General features: G+C 38.4%; 1 protein-coding gene and 1 non-coding gene across 3 annotated transcripts in view; one reads left to right on the top strand and one right to left on the bottom strand.

The window, feature by feature from the left end:
- Positions 1-19,192, bottom strand: part of MAGED1 (MAGE family member D1) — a 100,548-nt gene that overhangs the window by 26,392 nt on the left and 54,964 nt on the right. The window lies entirely within an intron of this gene.
- On the top strand, positions 5,781-5,882 carry LOC112131136 (U6 spliceosomal RNA). Its single transcript, XR_002913278.1, has one exon. It is a non-coding gene; the product is annotated as a U6 spliceosomal RNA (small nuclear RNA).

Here is a 19,192-nt window from a genome sequence, read left to right as displayed (position 1 = left end):
AGGAGAGGGGCATGCAACTCCCTCACCAAAGCCATGTGAGGAGGGATCCAAAGGAATCACTTACACAGATTGGGGGAGTCTGCATGGGATAAGAACAGAGTGGAGTATCACATTTTGTATATTCAACAGTTTCTCTCCAGGTTGAAATTTCTCATGATTACTCGGGTTTGATTTGTTCCTGAAGGCTTTTTTCCACTGACTGCATTTCTATGGCTTCAGTATGTGTTTAACAATAATGAATGACATTTGAACTCTGGTTGAAAGACCATCCACAAAGTCAAGTGAATGTGAAAAGAAAAAAAAAAAAAGAAAGAAAGACCATCCATGATCACTACATTCATAGAGTTTATCTCTGCTAATGAATTATCTGATGTTAATAAGATCTGAAGCTTGGCCAAAGGCTCTTCAATGCTCTTCATGCGTTTTCTCACCATCATGGCCTTTTCTTGCTGATTTATAGTCTCTGAAATTGGTCTGAAGCTATGGTCATGTGACCCACACTATGGGTGTGGGTGTGGGCTTGTCCTATGTATGGTTTCATCCTCCCGTAGGATGTCTGAAATTAGAGCACAATTACTCTAACACTTACTATAGTCTTGGAAGCCCCCTGGCTGGGAACCAATCCTGTGAATATCTACCCCAAGCCTTAAACATCTATCCTTTGAAAGAAGGTTAATCTCCTTTTCTAACTTGTCTTTATGCTCAGAAGTTCCTTGTGGTTAGAGTCATGAGGAGTTATCCTTGTAATATATGGCCACATTCCCCTGTGACCCAAATTGTTCCTCAAATCCCTGATTTTGAATACATTTCTTATTCTCAGGCTTTTCTCATTTGATAAAAAAATTATAACTGTCACTCATTTGTGATACTTGGAAGTAGTGAGAAGGTCAAACAACTGTAAAAGAAAAGAAAATAATTATCTAACAGGTCTCCACCATATAACTTCCTAAGAGGCAAGCTGGAGACAGGATTTTGCCCTCCAACCTGACAAAAAACACTTAAAAATGGACAGAAAATATGAAATAATGGTTTTTCAAGACACTGAACATTAGGCAATGAAGAAGAGTAATCCCTGAGAGATGAGGAAAAAAGAAGTGAGCACTTACTGCTTGAGAGGTTCCAGTTTGTGGAGCAACAAGGGAGAATGTAGTCAGAATCCAGGGGATTCCCTGAATTGGAATGACAGAGATGAGAGACCAGAAAGACCAAGGTAGCTAGAGTTCACAGAGCAGAGTACCCAAAAAGAGAGAGTTACACAGGGAGAACACTGGAGATCTTTGAAGGATTGCCATTAAGTATTCAGCAGAGTACTGATCAGTGAATTCATAAAAGGAAATTGCCTGAGGCTGGGGAAAGAGTCACCTGAAAGGATTAAAGGGAACAAGTGCCAGAAGCTCCAACAGGTCTGGGGACCATGCTGTTCTCACCAGCTAAAGTGGAAAACTTCCTAATTCTTGAGGCATGGGACACTCAGATGGGTCTTGCCTCATCAGTCAGGGATAATTAGCTTTATGCAAAAAACTGCTGTGGTCCTGCCTAACAAATCATAAAAGCAAGACTCAAAAAGATCTAACTGTTTCCAAAGAAGTGCATTTCAGAACAAAGCAAAGGTAGCTTTGTAGGAATATAAAAATATCTAGCACCAAAAGAAAAAATTTCACCAAAATTTTACCGAAAGGTAAAATTCACATTGCCTGGCATCGAATTAAAAAAAAACAGGCATACCAAGAAGCAGAAAAATAGGACCCATCTTGAGGAGAAAAATCAATCAATCCAAACTTACCCAGAACTTACATATTTAATAGATGTTATAATTAGCAGATAAGCACATTAAAAGCCATTATAACTATTTCCATGTGTCCAAAAACTTAGAGGGAAGAATGGTCATGTTAAGTAAAAACATGAGATCTATTTAATAAGGTCCAAGTCATACATCTAGATATAAAAACTATAATATTTGAGAAGAAAAAAATGCTAGATGATATTAATTACTAAAGATTAGTGATTAAGTTCACTAATCTTTAGTGAATAGAAGTTCACTAATCTTCTATTATGAAGACATAATAGAAAAGATTCTAAATGAAATAAAATACATTTTAAAAGACAACAGAGCGTAAGTCTCTTTGTTCATGCTGTTTCCTCTTCTGGAAACACTTTTACCCCATCCCATCCACAGATCCTTCAACCAATCAATTCTGAATCTGTCTTCCGATTTCATCTCCATCATTACTTCCTCCCTGCTTTTACTTCCCTGATTAGGTAAAGCCCTCTTTTAACCTATTCACAGAACCATGTACTTCCCCTCCATAGCACTTACCAGTGACAACTTCACAAATATTTGAGTCTGCGATTACTGTCTTCTTCACAAGACAGTAGCTTCATGAGGGCAGAGACAATATGTCTATTTTTGCTTACCATGATATCCTCCAGCATCTCAAACTCTGCCAGTCATATCCCATCTGTATCTAGCACCTTTGTGATTTTCATCTATTAATTATACTCCCTCTCCCAAATCTTCAACCTCTCCTTCTCTACTGGTGATATCCTACCAACATCCCCTTTTCCTTACTAAGAAACTGTTTTTTCTTACCATGTTCTCTCAGCTACAGATAGCGGTGGCTACGTGTCACAGTTCTTTCCCATGGGATGTATTTGGCAGTCACTGGATAGGATTTTTGGGAAAGCTCTGTATAAGGAGACTAATTCCACTGACAAGGTATTTTTGCCCTCTCCTCTGCCTCATTCTTTCTACCTGAAACATAGAAATGATGGCCAGAGTTGCAGCAGGCATCCTTCAACCAGAAGGCACCTGGAAGATGAGAGCTATATACCAAGGACCATGGAACAAAAAAAATATATAAGGGGACTGAGACATTGATAAAATTGTGGAGGTCCTGGGCTTGTTTCAGGTAAGGAAAAGATATCCCCTAATTATTTTAAGCAACTCATTTTTAGGTCTTTGTTACTCATATCCAAATGATATTCCAAATACCCATCCTAAAACATGACATGCCCCTACCCCAACTTCTCTCTCTCTCTCTCTCTCACACACACACACACACACATACACAGAGTCTAACACACTGTCTCATTCACACGACTCTCTCTGACTCATGATCATGACTATGACTTATAAAGTATGATCTCCACATATTGTCCCAGTTCTCCAAACTATCATATTCACACTTTACCCTTCAATCCTGCTGATATGGTTTGGCTCCGTGTCCCCACCCAAATTCCATCTCAAATTGTAATCCTCATAATCCCCACATGTCAAGGGAGGGACCCAGTGGGAGGTGACTGGATCATGGAGTCATTTTCCCTTATCCTGTTCTCGTGATAGTGAGTGAGTGCTCATGAGATCTGATGGTTTTATAAGGCAGTTTTCCCTACTCTTGCTCACTCTCTTTCACCTGCCGCCATGCAAGATGTGCCTCTTCCCCTTCCACCATGACTGTAAGTTTCTTGAGCCCTCCCAAGCCATGCAGAACCGTGAGTCAATTAAACCCTCTTTCTTTTTATTTTTTTATTTTATTATTTTTTTTGACAATGAAAGAAAGCAAGTTTATTTGAGCAACAGTATACAGCCAAGTGACTGCTCCATAGACAGAGCAGGGCCACCCTAAAGGCAGATTGGTCCAGAGTAGCACTTGTGGATTGCTGGCTACCTATATTTATACCCATTCTTAATTATTTGCTAAATAAGGGGTGGGTTATTCAGAAACTTTATGGAAAAAGGGAAGAGAGTTCCCAGAATTATATAAGGTAACTTCCAGGTCATTGCCATGGCATTTGTAAACTGTCATAGTAGTGGTAGAAGTGTCTTATGCAAGTGCATTATAATTGCTGGTCCTACCTGGCTTTGGCCAGTTTCTTTGCTACATACCATTTAGGTAGACAGGGTCTTGACCAGTGCTCAGAAAACAAGTCCTGCTGATCGCCTACCTCAAAGCAAACCAAAACATTAATTGTGAGAATATTCTAGAAAGACAAGTTGGTAAGAAAGAAGATACTGTAAAGACTCAAACAGAAATGTAACATAACATATAAAGAATGAAATAAGAAAGGAAATATAGCAAAGATGCTAAATCGGTGTAAGTTAAGAGTTAAATGAACCCAGAGAACAAATGATAAAGTCCTTTAAAAAGCACTATGATGGAAAGAATAGGGTGCTCCTGGTGGAAAGCCTGGCACAGGTAGAGTTTTGTTAGCTTTCCAGAAAGATTAAAAGATTATGCCCAACAAGGACTTCATGTCTAAAACACCAAAAGCAATGGCAACAAAAGCCAGAATTGACAAATGGGATCTAATTAAACTAAAGAGCTTCTGCACAGCAAAACAAACTACCATCAGAGTGAACAGGCAACCTACAGAATGGGAGAAAATTTTTGCAATCTACTTATCTGACAAAGGGCTAATATCCAGAATCTACAATGAACTCCAACAAATTTACAAGAAAAAAACAACCCCATCAAAAAGTGGGCAAAGGATATGAATAGACACTTCTCAAAAGAAGACATCTATGCAGCTAAAAAACACATGAAAAATGCTCATCATCACTGGCCATCAGAGAAATGCAAATCAAAACCACAGTGAGATACCATCTCACACCAGTTAGAATGGCGATCATTAAAAAGTCAGGAAACAACAGGTGCTGGAGAGGATGTGGAGAAATAGGAACACTTTTACACTGTTGGTGGGACTGGAAACTAGTTCAACCATTGTAGAAGTTGGTGTGGCGATTCCTCAGGGATCTAGAACTAGAAATACCATTTGACCCAGCCATCCCATTACTGGGTATATACTCAAAGGATTATAAATCATGCTGCTATAAAGACACATGCACACGTATGTTTATTGTGGCACTATTCACAATAGCAAAGACTTGGAACCAACCCAAATGTCCATCAATGATAGACTGGATTAAGAAAATGTGGCACATATACACCATGGAATACTATGCAGCCATAAAAAATGATGAGTTCATGTCCTTTGTATGGACATGGATGAAGCTGGAAACCATCATTCTCAGCAAACTATTGCAAGGACAAAAAACCAAACACCACACGTTCTCACTCACAGGTGGGAATTGAACAATGAGAACACTTGGACACAGGAAGGGGAACATCACACACACCCGGGCCTGTTGTGGGGTGGGGGAAGGGGGGAGGGATAGCATTAGGAGATATACCTAATGTAAATGATGAGTTAATGGGTGCAGCACACCAACATGGCGCATGTATACATATGTAACAAACCTGCACGTTGTGCACATGTACCCTACAACTTAAAGTATAATTAAAAAAAAAAAAAAGTTTATGCCCACAATATTCCCTTGAGAAGTGGCAGGTGTAAGAGGACTCTGGAAATCAGTAAGTAATGCAGCTTCAAAAAAATAATTTTTAAAAAGGAGTCTCTTCTTGAGGAGAAATGGAGATCCAAAACAGATGTTCAAGCACATCAGAGGCCCCTACTGTTCTGCATCTGCAGAGGCAGAATCTTATGCAGTCTGGGCTCCTGTTGTCACCGAGGCCATTAAGCCATCTCTGAGCACCTGCTGGGGGACAAACACAGCCTGAACCCTCTCCGGGAGTGTGCTGCCAAGCACTGGAGAGGAGATTTAATTTGGTTTTATTCTTATCATGATCATGTTTTATTAATTTATATCTTTCATTCCTCTATAACATGAGGTCCATTTGTCATCCATGAAATACCTTAAGCCAGATCTATACTGTTTTCACATACCATGTAATATTTGATACGATTAAGAAAAGCCATGCTTGCTTTGGCAGCACAAACACTAAAATTGGAACCGTGCAGAGATTTGCACATGGCCCCTGTACAAAGATGACACACAAATTCATGAAGCATGAAAAAGAAAGAAAAGAAAAGCAGTAAACTAGTGAGTTAACAGTTAACTGGAAAAGTTATCACTTTGAAGGCAATCCAACGTATTACCCTTCTACATATCAACCTTACCACCTGATTCTAAATTTAAATACTTGCTGTTTACCAACAGGAAATTACAACTCCATTTACATGTGTCTCTGGGGAAAGAGCATGCAAAGAATGACCACATCTCTACATATGCAAGGCAAATATCTGGAACAAAACAAAACAATTCTGGAATCCCGCATGACATTAATATTTTAGGAGTAGAGCACAAGATCCCCAAAGAACAACAAAAAAAACTTCACATTATAGAAAAAGAAATCACATACACATCAATTCTGAGTAAGATAGAGCAATATATCTCAATCTACTTGTGCAAAACCAGTTGGTTTTTTGTTCGCTTTAATTCGTTTCAACCAATACTTTTGTGAAATAACAGTCTGTTTCTAGAAAAAATGATATTACAGTAAATTATAGAATACAAAACACAAGCCTCACTTTTTAAATTATTGATTCAGCATAAATAAAATCACTCTAAAATTGCAGTAAAAGTTCCCAAACACTTAGGCTCAGTTCTGTATTTAGTTCATGGCAGACCAGATCACCAACCCACACTTGTCCAAGAACCATATTTTGAATACACTGAGATAAAGTGTCTAAAAATGGAGATCTTAGCCCAGCACGGTGGCTCACCCTCCTAGTCTCAGCTACTCAGGAGGCTGAGGCAGGAGGATCCCCTGACCCCAGGAGTTTAGGCTGCAGTGAGCTATGATAGCGCCACTGCACCCCAGCCTGGGCGCCAGAGCAAGACTCCGTCTTTTTGTTTTGTTTTGTTTTGAGACAGGGTCTCACTCTGTCACCCAGGCTGGAGTTCAGTGGCACGATCTCGGCTCACTGCAATCTCCGCCTCCTGGGTTCAAGCAATTCTCCCGCCTCAGCCTCCCAAGCACTGGGACCACAGATACCCGCCACCACACCGGTCTGATCTTTGCATTATTTTTGTAGAGACAGGGTTTCACCATGTTGCCCAGGCTGATCTCAATCCTGAGCTCAAGCAATCCGCCCGCCTCGGCCTCCCAAACTGCTGGAATCACAGGCATAAGCCACTGCGCCCGGCGGATACCCTGTCTCTTAAAAAAAAATTAAAAATGAAAAAAATCATAAAAATGGAGATCTTCCAGGCCAAGTACAGTGGCTCACGCCTGCAATACCAGTACCCTAAACCTTCTTTCTTTTTAATAAATTGTCCAGTCTCAGGTATCTCTTTATAGCAGTGTGAAAATGGATTAATATGCCCACTAACATGCACACTGTCTCTATCACTCCCATTTCCACACATACTCTGTCCTATCCTGTACTATCATAAATAAAATGTCTTTAGACCAGAACAGATATGGTACCCACGACACCCACTGCCAAATACAACTAACTTAAATCAATCCCCATTATCATACACACCATCCCCATCATTCACATAGTCACACCCCAATTACTCAATCCCTACACTACACCATTATGCCGTGTCTAGCCACACCCACTATCATACACACAGTCCATGTCTCCATTATCAAACTTGTATCATCCTCCAAATCTCCTTCCACACATTCTCATACCACCTCCATTTCATACATACTCACAACCAATAACCACATCAACTCTGCTCTCACACACATATATTCCCCATTCCTCACTGGCACTCAGAAACTCTTTGCATTTTCCCATCATGTACTTTATTCAACAACCCTATTCAGAAACTCATGATTTTCCCACTCCAAATTATCACATTTTCATTGACTGTGATTACCCATGCTCACTGTATCCATCTGTCCTCACAAAGAGACACACTTCTCATTTTCCCCAGCACACATAGACACACAGACATACACCAACCTTCTCACCTCCACCATGTACCTATCTTCCATAATGACATTAAACTTGCCCCATTCCATCCTCCTTCTACATCAACATGTCCCATCCACATTTTCACACACACAATGATCCCAGTGTCCCATTATCCTGTCCTCTCCCTCCCCACTTTCTCGCACAACCATATTCACACACATGCACAATTCTTGTCTTTCACATATACTGTGACCATAACTACAACTGTCACATACATTCTGATCTCTTCCTGTTACTGTCACTCACATTGCCTCTGTCTTCATGATCACAGTGATTTCATACCATCCTTACACTGTCCCCATTGACACCATTATCACACATACCTTGGCCACATATCTCCACTACCCCACTACCACACAATACTCTCCCTATCTCTCCATCAAACACATGGCCCACATCACTTAGGATTTTACACTTGTGGTGCCCATTTCCTGATACTCATTTTCCTTCTCTCTTTTCTTTTCTCTCCTCTCCTTTCTTGTCCCCGACTCCTATCTTATTCTCTCGTACACACACACACACACACAAACACACACACACACTTACTTTCCTGATATGTGGATCTTACATCAACCCAGATATAACAGAGAAGTTTCTCACTTGAAGCCTCATTGCAGAGTTCTAGTAGGTGTTAAGTGGAGAAACATATCATGCTCTAAAGATACGTTTGATGTTCCCATTGGTAGAGAGTGGTGAATGGATTCCTTTTGGTACATCTGCCTTTAAGAAGCATTTCTTCATGTTTTGTTATAGCATTTAGATGGGGTTTTAAATATTCTATTGATATGTCATTAATATGATATTCTGTAATTGAGCTATTTGTACTACAGTCTTCCTAAAATATCCTAATACCTTTCGTGTCACAGCAAAATTATGATATTTTTGGTCCTGAAGAGATAGACAAGTTCAAGCACATGGCAATACTGAATATATCACTGAGCTATGTTAGAGGGAACACTTAATCTTTACTTCTCATGTTTCTAAGTGGAAGAACTTCAAATAGACTAACACTCCTGCTTTTCTGTCCACAGAAGAAGGAATGAGTTATATGACTAGTATGTTTGGAAGAAACATCTGAGTATGCTTGTGTGATGGCTAATACCGAGCATCAACTTGATTGAATTGAAGGATACAAAGTATTGATCCTGGGTGTATCTGTGAGGGTGTTGCCAAAAGAGATTAACATTTGAGTCAGTGGACTGGGGAAGGAAGGCAGATATACCCTTCATCTGGTGGGCACAATCTAATCAGCTGCCATCGAATATAAAGCAGGCAGAAAAACGTGAGAAGGAGAGACTGGCCTAGCCTCCCAGCCTACATCTTTCTCTCGTGCTGGATGCTTCCTGCCCTTGAACATTGGACTCCAAGTCCTTCAGTTTTGGGACTCGGATTGGCTCTTCTTGCTCCTCAGCTTGCAGATAGCCTATTGTGAGACCTTGTGATCGTGTAAGTTAATACTTAATAAGCTCCCCTTTATTTTTATGTGTATATATAGTTCTGTCCCTCTAGAGAACCCTGACTAATACAGCTTGGCTTAGGCTCTTGCTCTCTGCCCTTCATCTACATGCTTACAGAAAACATATCATGCATCAAGTGGCCCACTTTTGGCCCAGAGTCTTGTGGTTTTTCATCATTGCTCATCATTGCTTATGGTGGTCTAGGTAAATCTGCTTAATTCTGGAGTCCAATATTAGGAAGTCCACATTAAAGCCATATTCTCTGAAGTGTTATCAGTAATAAAGATGATGTTTTGAGTTCCATTTATCTGATTCCTACATCTTTCAATTTCAATTGGTTCTGAACCTAGTCAGGAAAGATGAGTGTTATTTATTGATCCCTCACAGCTCCACACAATGGATCAATGAAATCATATAAATTCTCTTTACTGGTGTTATCCATGTTTTACCACAAACAGGTTTCTAGGTGGAGTTTGTTTTTGATTAGCATTACCAGCAAACACTGATACAAATTAACATCAAGTCTAAACAAGGATATTGCATTGCCACTACCCCAGATTCCTCGTTTCCCTGAACTAGGAATTCAAATTCTGAATGGGTAGAGTTACCGTGGTACAGTAGGTGAAAATTAATCAGGAGTAGAAAAACACCCTTTGATGAAAAAATTTAGAATTTAGTCTTATAGAATGCTCTTGTTAAAAACAGGTTATTTAGAATTACATCTAACAGTCATTTTAGCTCTTTCTTTTTTCTTTTTGCTAGCTAGCTTTGTGTTACCTTTTGAGCCCTTGCATATAAACTTAAATACTGTGCTTGTCTGCTCTCAGTGAAAGAACAATATTTCAGAGTGCAATTTGTGTCCAAGGTGACTAGGCCTAAATATTGGAATTTTCACAGTTTTATCTGGGGACAATCAGTGTTCTAAAGAAATGGCAACTTTTCGCTGGAGATAAGGCAGTGTGAAGATCAGAATTCACATGTCACCTCGTTTCCATAGTAACACCATTCATATCTGCACACAGTTGATATTCTAGCAGTACTGACTCAAATACATTCCAATCTACATCAAGGCCCACAATGTGATCATTAATAAAAACAAACATTAAAAAGTTTCAGCAGTCAGAGAGAAATAAAACAAAGCTATTAGACAAGATATGTAAAAACCGACTAAAAAGTAATAAGAACATCTGAGGAAAATGCAGCATATACACACAAAAACTTTCTAGAGCTCAAAGCTTTAAAAACAAATTCTATATTAGTCTGTTCTCACACTGCTATAAAGAAATTCCCGAGACTGCATAATTTATAAAGAAAAGAGGTTTAATTAGTTCATGGTTCCACAGGCTGTATAGGAAGCTTGGCTGGGGAGGCCTCAGGAAACTCACAATCATGGCAGAAGGTGAAAGTGAAGCAGGCACATCTTACATGGCCAGAGCAGGAGGAAGAGAGAGAAGGGTGGAGGGGCTACACACTTTTAAACAACCAGATCTCGTGAGAACTCACTATCATGAGAACAGCAAGGGGGAAATCTGCCCTCTTGATCCAATTACCTCCCACCAGGCCTCTCTTCCAAATTAGGGATCACAATTCAACATGAGATTTGGATGGGGACACAAATCCAAACCGTATCAAATTCCAATTAAACAATAAAATGAAAAATGATGTCAATGATGAGCCCTGAATTACTTGACTAGAAAATTAAGTGCAAGATTTATATCAAGGCACTGAGCAAAAAAACCCATAAAGCAATAGATATAATGAGATACAAGACAAGATATCTAGAGGATAGTGTCAATGAACCTAAAATGTGAATATGGGAGATGGATGGGGAGTTAAAGGAGAAAAGAAATAGAAGGAAGAAAGGCAATACTTAACTAAATGATAGAAGAAAATTTCCCTGAGCTAAAGAAAGGGCTACCTGAATTCCAGACAAGATTGAGTACCTGTTCATCCATCCATTCATTAATTTATGCATTCATACATTAACTTAATCAACTCATCTAATGAGGACTTATTACATAGCCAGCACTGTTCTAGGCACTTGGGATATATCAGTGAACAAAACAGACAAAAATCCCTGTCTTTGTGGAGCTTACATTCTAAGATATACTCAGGATACCCTGATTAAATTCTTGAATTCAAGGAAACAAGAAAAAAAATTACAATCTTAAAGAGAAAGAGAAACAAAATTCAGAAATCTTCAATGATAAAAACTCTCAACAAATTAGGTATAAGAGGAATGTACCCAAAAGCAGTAAAGGCCGTATATCACAAACCCATGGCTAACAACATACTCAATGTTGAAAAGCTGTAAGCTTTTCCTCTAAGATCATGAACAAGACAAGGATGCCCACTCTCACCATTTCTATTCATCATAGTACTGGGGGCCCTAACCAGAGCAATTAGTCAAGAAAAGGAAATAAAATGCATCCAAATTGGAAAGGAAGAAGTGAAATTATATCTGTTTGCAGATGACATAATCGTATATACAGAAAAACCTAAGGACTCCATAAAACAAACTATTAGAACTAATAAATGAATTAAGTTACATAATATACTATCAGCATAGAAAAATCAATAGTATTTTTATGTACTAACAATAAATAATCCAAAAGGGAAATTAAGAAAATAATCTCACTTATAATAACATCAAAACCAATAAAATACTTAGGAATAAATTTAACCAAGGAGGTAAAAGATCTGTACACTGAAAACTACAAAACAATAATGGAAGGAATTGAAAAAGACACAAATAAATTGAAAAGTATTCTGTGTTCATGGATTGGAAGAATCAATATTGTCAAAATGTCCGTACTAACTAAAGCAATCTGCAGATTCAATAAAACCCCTATTAATAACTAAAAGCAATCTTGAATAAGAAGAACAAAGTCAGAGGCATCATACTTCCTGATTTCAAATTATGTTACAAAGCTATAGTAATCAAAACAACATGGTACTGGCATAAAAACAGACACATAGACAAATAAATAAAATAGCCCAGAAACAAATCCATGCATATACAGTCAACTAATCTTTGACAAAGGTATCAAGAATACATAATGGGTAAAGGATAGTTTCTTCAACAAATGGTGTTAGAAAAACTGAATGTCCATTGCAGAAAAAAATGAAATTGGATCATTATCTTACACACACACACCACACACACACACACACACACACACTCTCACACCCCTCAGCTCAAATTGGAAATTGGATTAGAGATTTAAATGTAAGTCCTAAAACATACAACTTCTAGAAGAAAACATCGGAAAAGGTTCTTCACATTGAACATGACAATGATTTTTTTGTTATTACACCGAAAAGGCAGGTGACAAAAGCAAACATAAACAAGTGGGACTACATCAAACTACAAAGTTTCTGCACAGCAAGGGAAACAATCAACAAAATGAAAAGGCAACCCACAGATTAGGAGAAAATATACACAAACCATATATCTGATAAGGGGTTAATATACAAAATATATAAGGAACTCATATAGTTAACTCAGTAGTTAAAAAAAACACACACACAAATAACCCAATTTAAAAATGGGCAAAGGACCTGAATAGACATTTTTTTCCAAGGAAGACATACAAATGCCCAACAGGTATATGGAAAGTGTTAAACATTTCTAATCTTCAAGGAAATGCAAATTAAAACCACAATGAGATATCATCTCACACTTGTTATGATAGTTATTATCAAAAAGTCAAATGATAACAAGTAGTGGCAAAAAGTGGCAAAAAGCGAACCTTTATACATTGTTGGTGAGAGTGTAAAGAGGTACAGTCGCTAGCAGAAACAGTATGGAGGTTCCCCCCAAAATTAAGAATTGAACTACCATATGATCCAGCAATTTGACTTCTGGGTGTATATCCAAAGGAGATAAAATCACTATCTTAAAGAAGCATCTGAACTCCCCTGTTCATTGCTGCATTTTTAGCAATAGTTACAATATGAAAACAATCTAAGTGTCTGCAACAGATGCATTAAGAAATTGTGTGTATACGCACACACACATACACACACACAATGGAATATTGTTCACCCTTGATAAAGGAAATCCTGCCATTTGCAACAACACAGATGAACCTGGAGGACACTATGCTAAGTGATATAAGCCAAACACAGAAAGACAAATACTGCATGATCTCACTTATATGCTGAATCTTTAAAAAGTTGAACTCATAGAAACAGAGAGTGGATGGGTGGTTACCCAAGGTCAGCCAGTGTGTGGGGGAAGTGGAGAGATGGTCAAAGGATACAAACTTGTGGTTGTAAGATGAATAAGTTCTGGAGATCTAATGTACAGCATGGTGAATATAGTTAGTAATAATGTATTACATACTTGAAATTCATTAAGAGAGTAGATCTTAAGTATTCCCACAAAAAAGGTAACTGTGAGTTGATGGATATGTTAATTAGCTTGACTGTAGAAATCATTTCCCAATGTATATTTATATCAAAATATCACTTTGAATATGTATACACCTTGAATATGTATAATTTTTGTCAACTATAACTCTAAGAGAGCTGAAAAGAGAGAAAATGTCACCTGCAATAGAAAAATTAAATTAGACAGACAGGACTTTCATCAGTAACAGTAAATTTCATGACCTCATTCACTAATTATCCCAGAAATGGCTTTACAGTTCTCAGAGAAGCTAAAGTCAGTTTTTGACTCAGAACCTCTGTTTTCCTGGGAGACTATCTAACAGGGGCAACAGTACCCTTTTCTCACACAACTAGGTTTGTGTTCGCTTTTCCATGTTTTCAAAACTAAACAATATGTTGTTTAAAAACATATATACAAGTGATAAAAATATACGAAAACCAAAGAAATTGTTAATACAAAAATCAGGGTAGTATTATCTCTAGGTGGAGGTGGACAGGAAGGTGTGATTGGAAAGGGCACTAAAGTACTGATTATGTTCTATTTCTTGTCCTGGTCGGTGGGTCTGGAGGCATTATTTCATTTTTATTATTTTAAATGTAAATATTAATTCATTCAACAAATAAATGTCTATCATGTATCAGGCACTATTCTAGGCACTGGAAAAACAGAAATAAATAAAATAGATAAAAATGTGTCCTTATGGAGCTCACAAAGTATCCAAGAAATAATAAAACTTTCCAGAGTCCAAGTACAAAAACATACAAACTGAAAGAGTTTACCTACCAGGTATCTAGGACAACAGATATACAAATATCCACACATCATCATGAAATTTTAGAATATCAGGGATAAAGTGGAAATCCCAAAAGCTTTCAGGATTGAAAACAGCCCAGACTGGATCAAGAGAGAAGGCTCTACAAAGGGGATTTCTAGAAAATAAATATTCTGAATATTCTGACGTTTTTTAGCAGTTACACAAAAATAGACATATGATAGAGCTAACGGAAAAAATAAGGATATTTTGGGAGGCCAAGGCGAGCAGATCACTTGAGGTCAGGAGTTCGAAACCAGCCTGGCCAACATGGTGAACCCCCATCTCTACTAAAAATACAAAAAAATTAGCCGGATATGGTGGGCGCCTGTAATCCCAGCTACCTGGAGGCTGAGGCAGGAGAATTGCTTGAACCCGGGAGGCAGAGGTTGCAGTGAGCCAAGATTGCGCTATTGCACTATAGCCTGGGCAACAGGGCAAGACTCTGCCTCAAATATATATATATGTAAAAATACACAGATAAAAGGGAATTATAACTCTAGAAATGATACAAATGTGTTCAAAACAGAAATGTAGACACAATTCACTACCTGTCTCTTTAGTGAACAATGTTTGCACAATCACAATGTATAAACATCATTAACCAAAAAGTATGCTATAGCTATACTAAAAGAATGGAGAAGGGAATTGAGGGAGAAAAAGTGAATTAAATCTTCATCTACCATAATGGGAAGTCAACAGCTAATATCCGAAATAGGTAACTCATGAAATAATGGTATTTAGATAAAAACCAAAAGAAGTAGATTTCAAAGTTGGCTAATTTGCATTCTAGCCTTCAAGCGTTCAAGTCTGGTGGTGAAAAAAAGTGAAGCTAATACTGCTATTTTTTGTTATTTCTTTTTTAAGCCATACATAGGTCTTGCTATAATATACAGTATATTTACTATAATAAAAAAATTCAAAATAAAATGTCTTTTAATTATAAAGGGAGTGAAGGGATATGATGAGAGCTGAGATGTACTAAAATTAATGAGGCCAACAGAATAGATCAAAAGATGGTGGAGCATATAAATGTGGAAACTGAAGCCCCGCCCCACTGTTTGCTTTTTATTCTTTTGCAACATGGGGGTGGGGTCCAAACTGCTCTTGAATTGTGGACATAATCGAAGAGGAGCTTTACATTTGAGAAATGACCATGAGAAGACCTGGCAGCTCCATTCTCCCAGGTAGGGTGGGAATGGAATTATGAGTCAGAGACCTGGAAGACTGAAGACGAGAGGGAAAATTTATGCTGGGACATGCTCAGCTTGCCACAAGAGGGCAGAACAAGAATGCTGTATCTCCTCTGGTCCCCCTCCTACCTTTCTTCTGCTGATTCTCAGCTTTGTCTTCCCTTAAAATGCCTAGGTTTCTGAGATTCTGCCTTGGGTCTTTTTTTTTTTTTTTTTTTTTTCTCACTCCACACCACCCTCTGCCGGGGCAATCTCATTGATACTTCAATTAAAACCACCACTTCTATATTTGATGACTACCAAATTTCTATCTGATTTCTATCTGTAACCCTACTTGCTTCACAGCAGCAGAATGAATTCCGGACTACCTACTGAATAATTCCTCTTGGACACTGCAAAGGTCATTCTTTCCCCAAAAACCTGCTCCTTATTCTGAGTTCTCCATGAATGGTTTTTACATCTTGTTAACCATCCAAGGCAGAAAGAAAACTGGGCATCATCCTTGATTCCTTCTTCTCCATCAGTTCCCCTATATCTAGTCAGTGACCAAGTTCCAAATTTCTTGCATATATGGTATTCTCATTTCATTCCCACTGCCTTAACCCAGATTTCAGTATCTACTTTATAAATAGCCTCCTAACTGGTCTCCCTGCACGCAGTTCTCTTTTCCAATCTATCCGTCACACTCCTTTTTTTCTTTTCTTTTTGAGACGGAGTCTCACTCTGTCGCTCAGGCTGGAGTGCAGTGGCGTGATCTCAGCTCACTGCAACCTCCTCCTCCCAGGTTCAAGCGATTCTCCTGCCTCAGCCTCCCAAGTAGCTGGGACTACAGATGTGCACCACCATGCCTGGCTAATTTTTGTATTTGTAGTAGAGACAGGGTTTCACAGTGTTGGCCAGGATGGTCTGGAACTCCTGACCTCAAATGATCTGCCCGCCTCGGCCTTCCAAAGTGCTGGGATTACAGACGTGAGCCAATGCACCCGGCTATCCATCACACTCCTACCCACAGGATCTTTCCTTCTTTCTTTCTTTTTTGAGACAGAATCTCACTCTGTTGCCCAGGTTGGAGTGCAGTGGCATGATCTCAGCTCACTGCAACCTCTGCCTCCCAGGCACTTCTTTGTTCATGGCTCCTTTCTCCAAATTCAAAGCCAGCAGCATAGCATCTTCTTTCCTCTCTGACCTCTCCTTTAGTCCTCACATTCTCTCTCTATAAGTCTGGCCCTCCTGCCTCTCTCTTATAAGGATCCTTGTGATTACATTGGGCCCACCCTAATAATCCAGTATTATCCCTGCATCTCAAAATCCTTAATTTGATCACATCTGCAGAAGTCCCTTTTACCATTTCAGGTAACATATATTCACAGATTCTGGAGATTAAAATGCAGACAGTTTTGGGGGGCCATTATTCAGCCTACCAACTGCAGGTTTTGCAAATTGTGGACCGCATGATTCTGCAGAATACCATTCACATTATGACCATCAAAGATATCTGTGTTTATTATGACAATTTTCTAGCAAGTGGTAAGAAAGTCTTTTGAGGAAGAGGTATTATTTTACAATTCACACAAAGGTACCATATGAGCCAGCAGAAGCCCCATAATCTAAAGTGATTAATACTATCACAACACAAGTGTAACACATTCATTCCCCAACTGGGGTAGGAGAGGTCTATTATAGAGTGTTAAGATCCTTGCAGAACCAACAATAATATATTTTAATAACATATTTGTTAGGTATGTACTACATGCCAGGCGCCGTACTAGATACTTTATACCCTTTATCTAGAATCCTTACAACTTGGTACAGTATTATATCCTGACCTAAAAAAAAAAATTAGCAAGGTGAGACTCAAAGAGATTTATTAATATAACTAAAGTCACACAGCTAGAAGGTGGTTAAGCTGGCAAATAAACCCAGTTATACCTGAAGGTAGATCCTGGATACTTTCTGGTGTAGCACACTGCCTCCTTGAAGTGAGAAGGTAGAAAATCAATTTATTAATATTTCTTACACCTTGAGTTTCTGAAAGTCACGCTTATTTTTGACTCAGTGCTAGAGTACTGCATATTTCTGAAGCAATTTCAAATTCAAGTTCCTCTGAATACTGGGTGATACACAAGCAATCTATAGCTAAATCCATCTGGGGAGAAAATCATGCCACATACCCTAGCTTCTCCACTTCTTTATAGGCTGAATTCTACTTTATTTTGGCTTGTTTGGTTATAATTCCTAGAACGACCTGGCTCTCTTCCTGAAGCTCTCACCACATCTGTCCTCTCCATTCCTACTCAATCTTTTTAAGAACTGGGTAACTCTACCTTGTTCCCGATGGTGAAGCTATCCTGGCCAGTCCCAGAGCCTGTGCTTTCCATCCCACTCCATGTTGTCTACACCACAGAAAGTGGTTAGGGTGAGCATTTGAGAACAGAATTTTGTTATTAATGAAATCTTTCAAGATTGGAAGTAATCCCTATTCAAAGGGATAATATAAATATGATAAAGCCTTTATAGTCCTTACTAAATTTGATAGAACCCAATGTACAGTCTCTAATTCCAAAACTGACTGAAGGCTCCCAATACTCACTGAAGAGTGAATCCTGATTTCTGAAGGAATTTCTTAATGATGAATAAAGACTAACACATCCTTGAAGATTTACATATTGCCGCTACAAACCCAGAACAATTAAACTCTCTAGGACTCAAACCCTGGCTCTTCCAGTGACAAGTATGTGATCTTGGGGAAGTTTTTCCACCTCATTTCTTTGGTTTCTTCATGTGTGTGTAAAACAACAATGAGGATTTCCACATTGTATGATTATTGTAAAAAAATGATTAAAGAAGCTATGTAAAGTTCTTGTAGTCCTTGGCACACTGGCAGGCGTGTAATAATGTAGTAACTATTTTAACTAACTTTTACGAAGAATCTTTTTTCATTTTTACCAAGACCTGATTTTCTCATAAAGACTTTCCCACACGCATTACATTAATAAGATTCCTGCCACTCTGTATTTTCTGATGCTGAGTAAGATTAAACTTCAGATTGAAGGCCTTTCCACATTCACTGCATTTAAGCAAACTCACTATGGACTTGCTGATATCAAATAAGGCTGATATCCTGCTGAAAGCATACCCATAATTTTTTACATACATAGAAGGTGATGCCTTTATGAATATTCTGATGATGAATAAGACTTAGCCTCTAATTGAAGGCTTATTCATTACAGGTACAGAGCGTCTGTCCACTATGAATCTGCAGATGACGAACAAGGAGTGATTTCTGTTTGGAGGTTTTTGTATATTCATTGTAAAAGATTTTCTTTGATGACAAATAAAATTTGAGCTCTAGATTAAAAACATTTCCATATTCATTACACTGAAAGGATCTCTTTCCATCTCCGCTATAAATTTTCTAATGTTTTTGAAGGTCTGTTATCTCCAGATACCCTTTCCCACATTCATCATTGCATAAGGTTACTTTCCACTATGAATTCTCTCATGTTTAATAAAGTCTGAGCTGGATCTGAAAGCCTTTCCA

The sequence above is a fragment of the Pongo abelii genome, chromosome X (genome assembly GCF_028885655.2).
Source record: "Pongo abelii isolate AG06213 chromosome X, NHGRI_mPonAbe1-v2.0_pri, whole genome shotgun sequence".
NCBI classification, from domain to species: Eukaryota; Metazoa; Chordata; class Mammalia; order Primates; family Hominidae; genus Pongo; species Pongo abelii.
The sequence above is the reverse complement of the archived record's forward strand: the minus strand, read 5'-3'. Positions and strand labels throughout refer to the sequence as shown.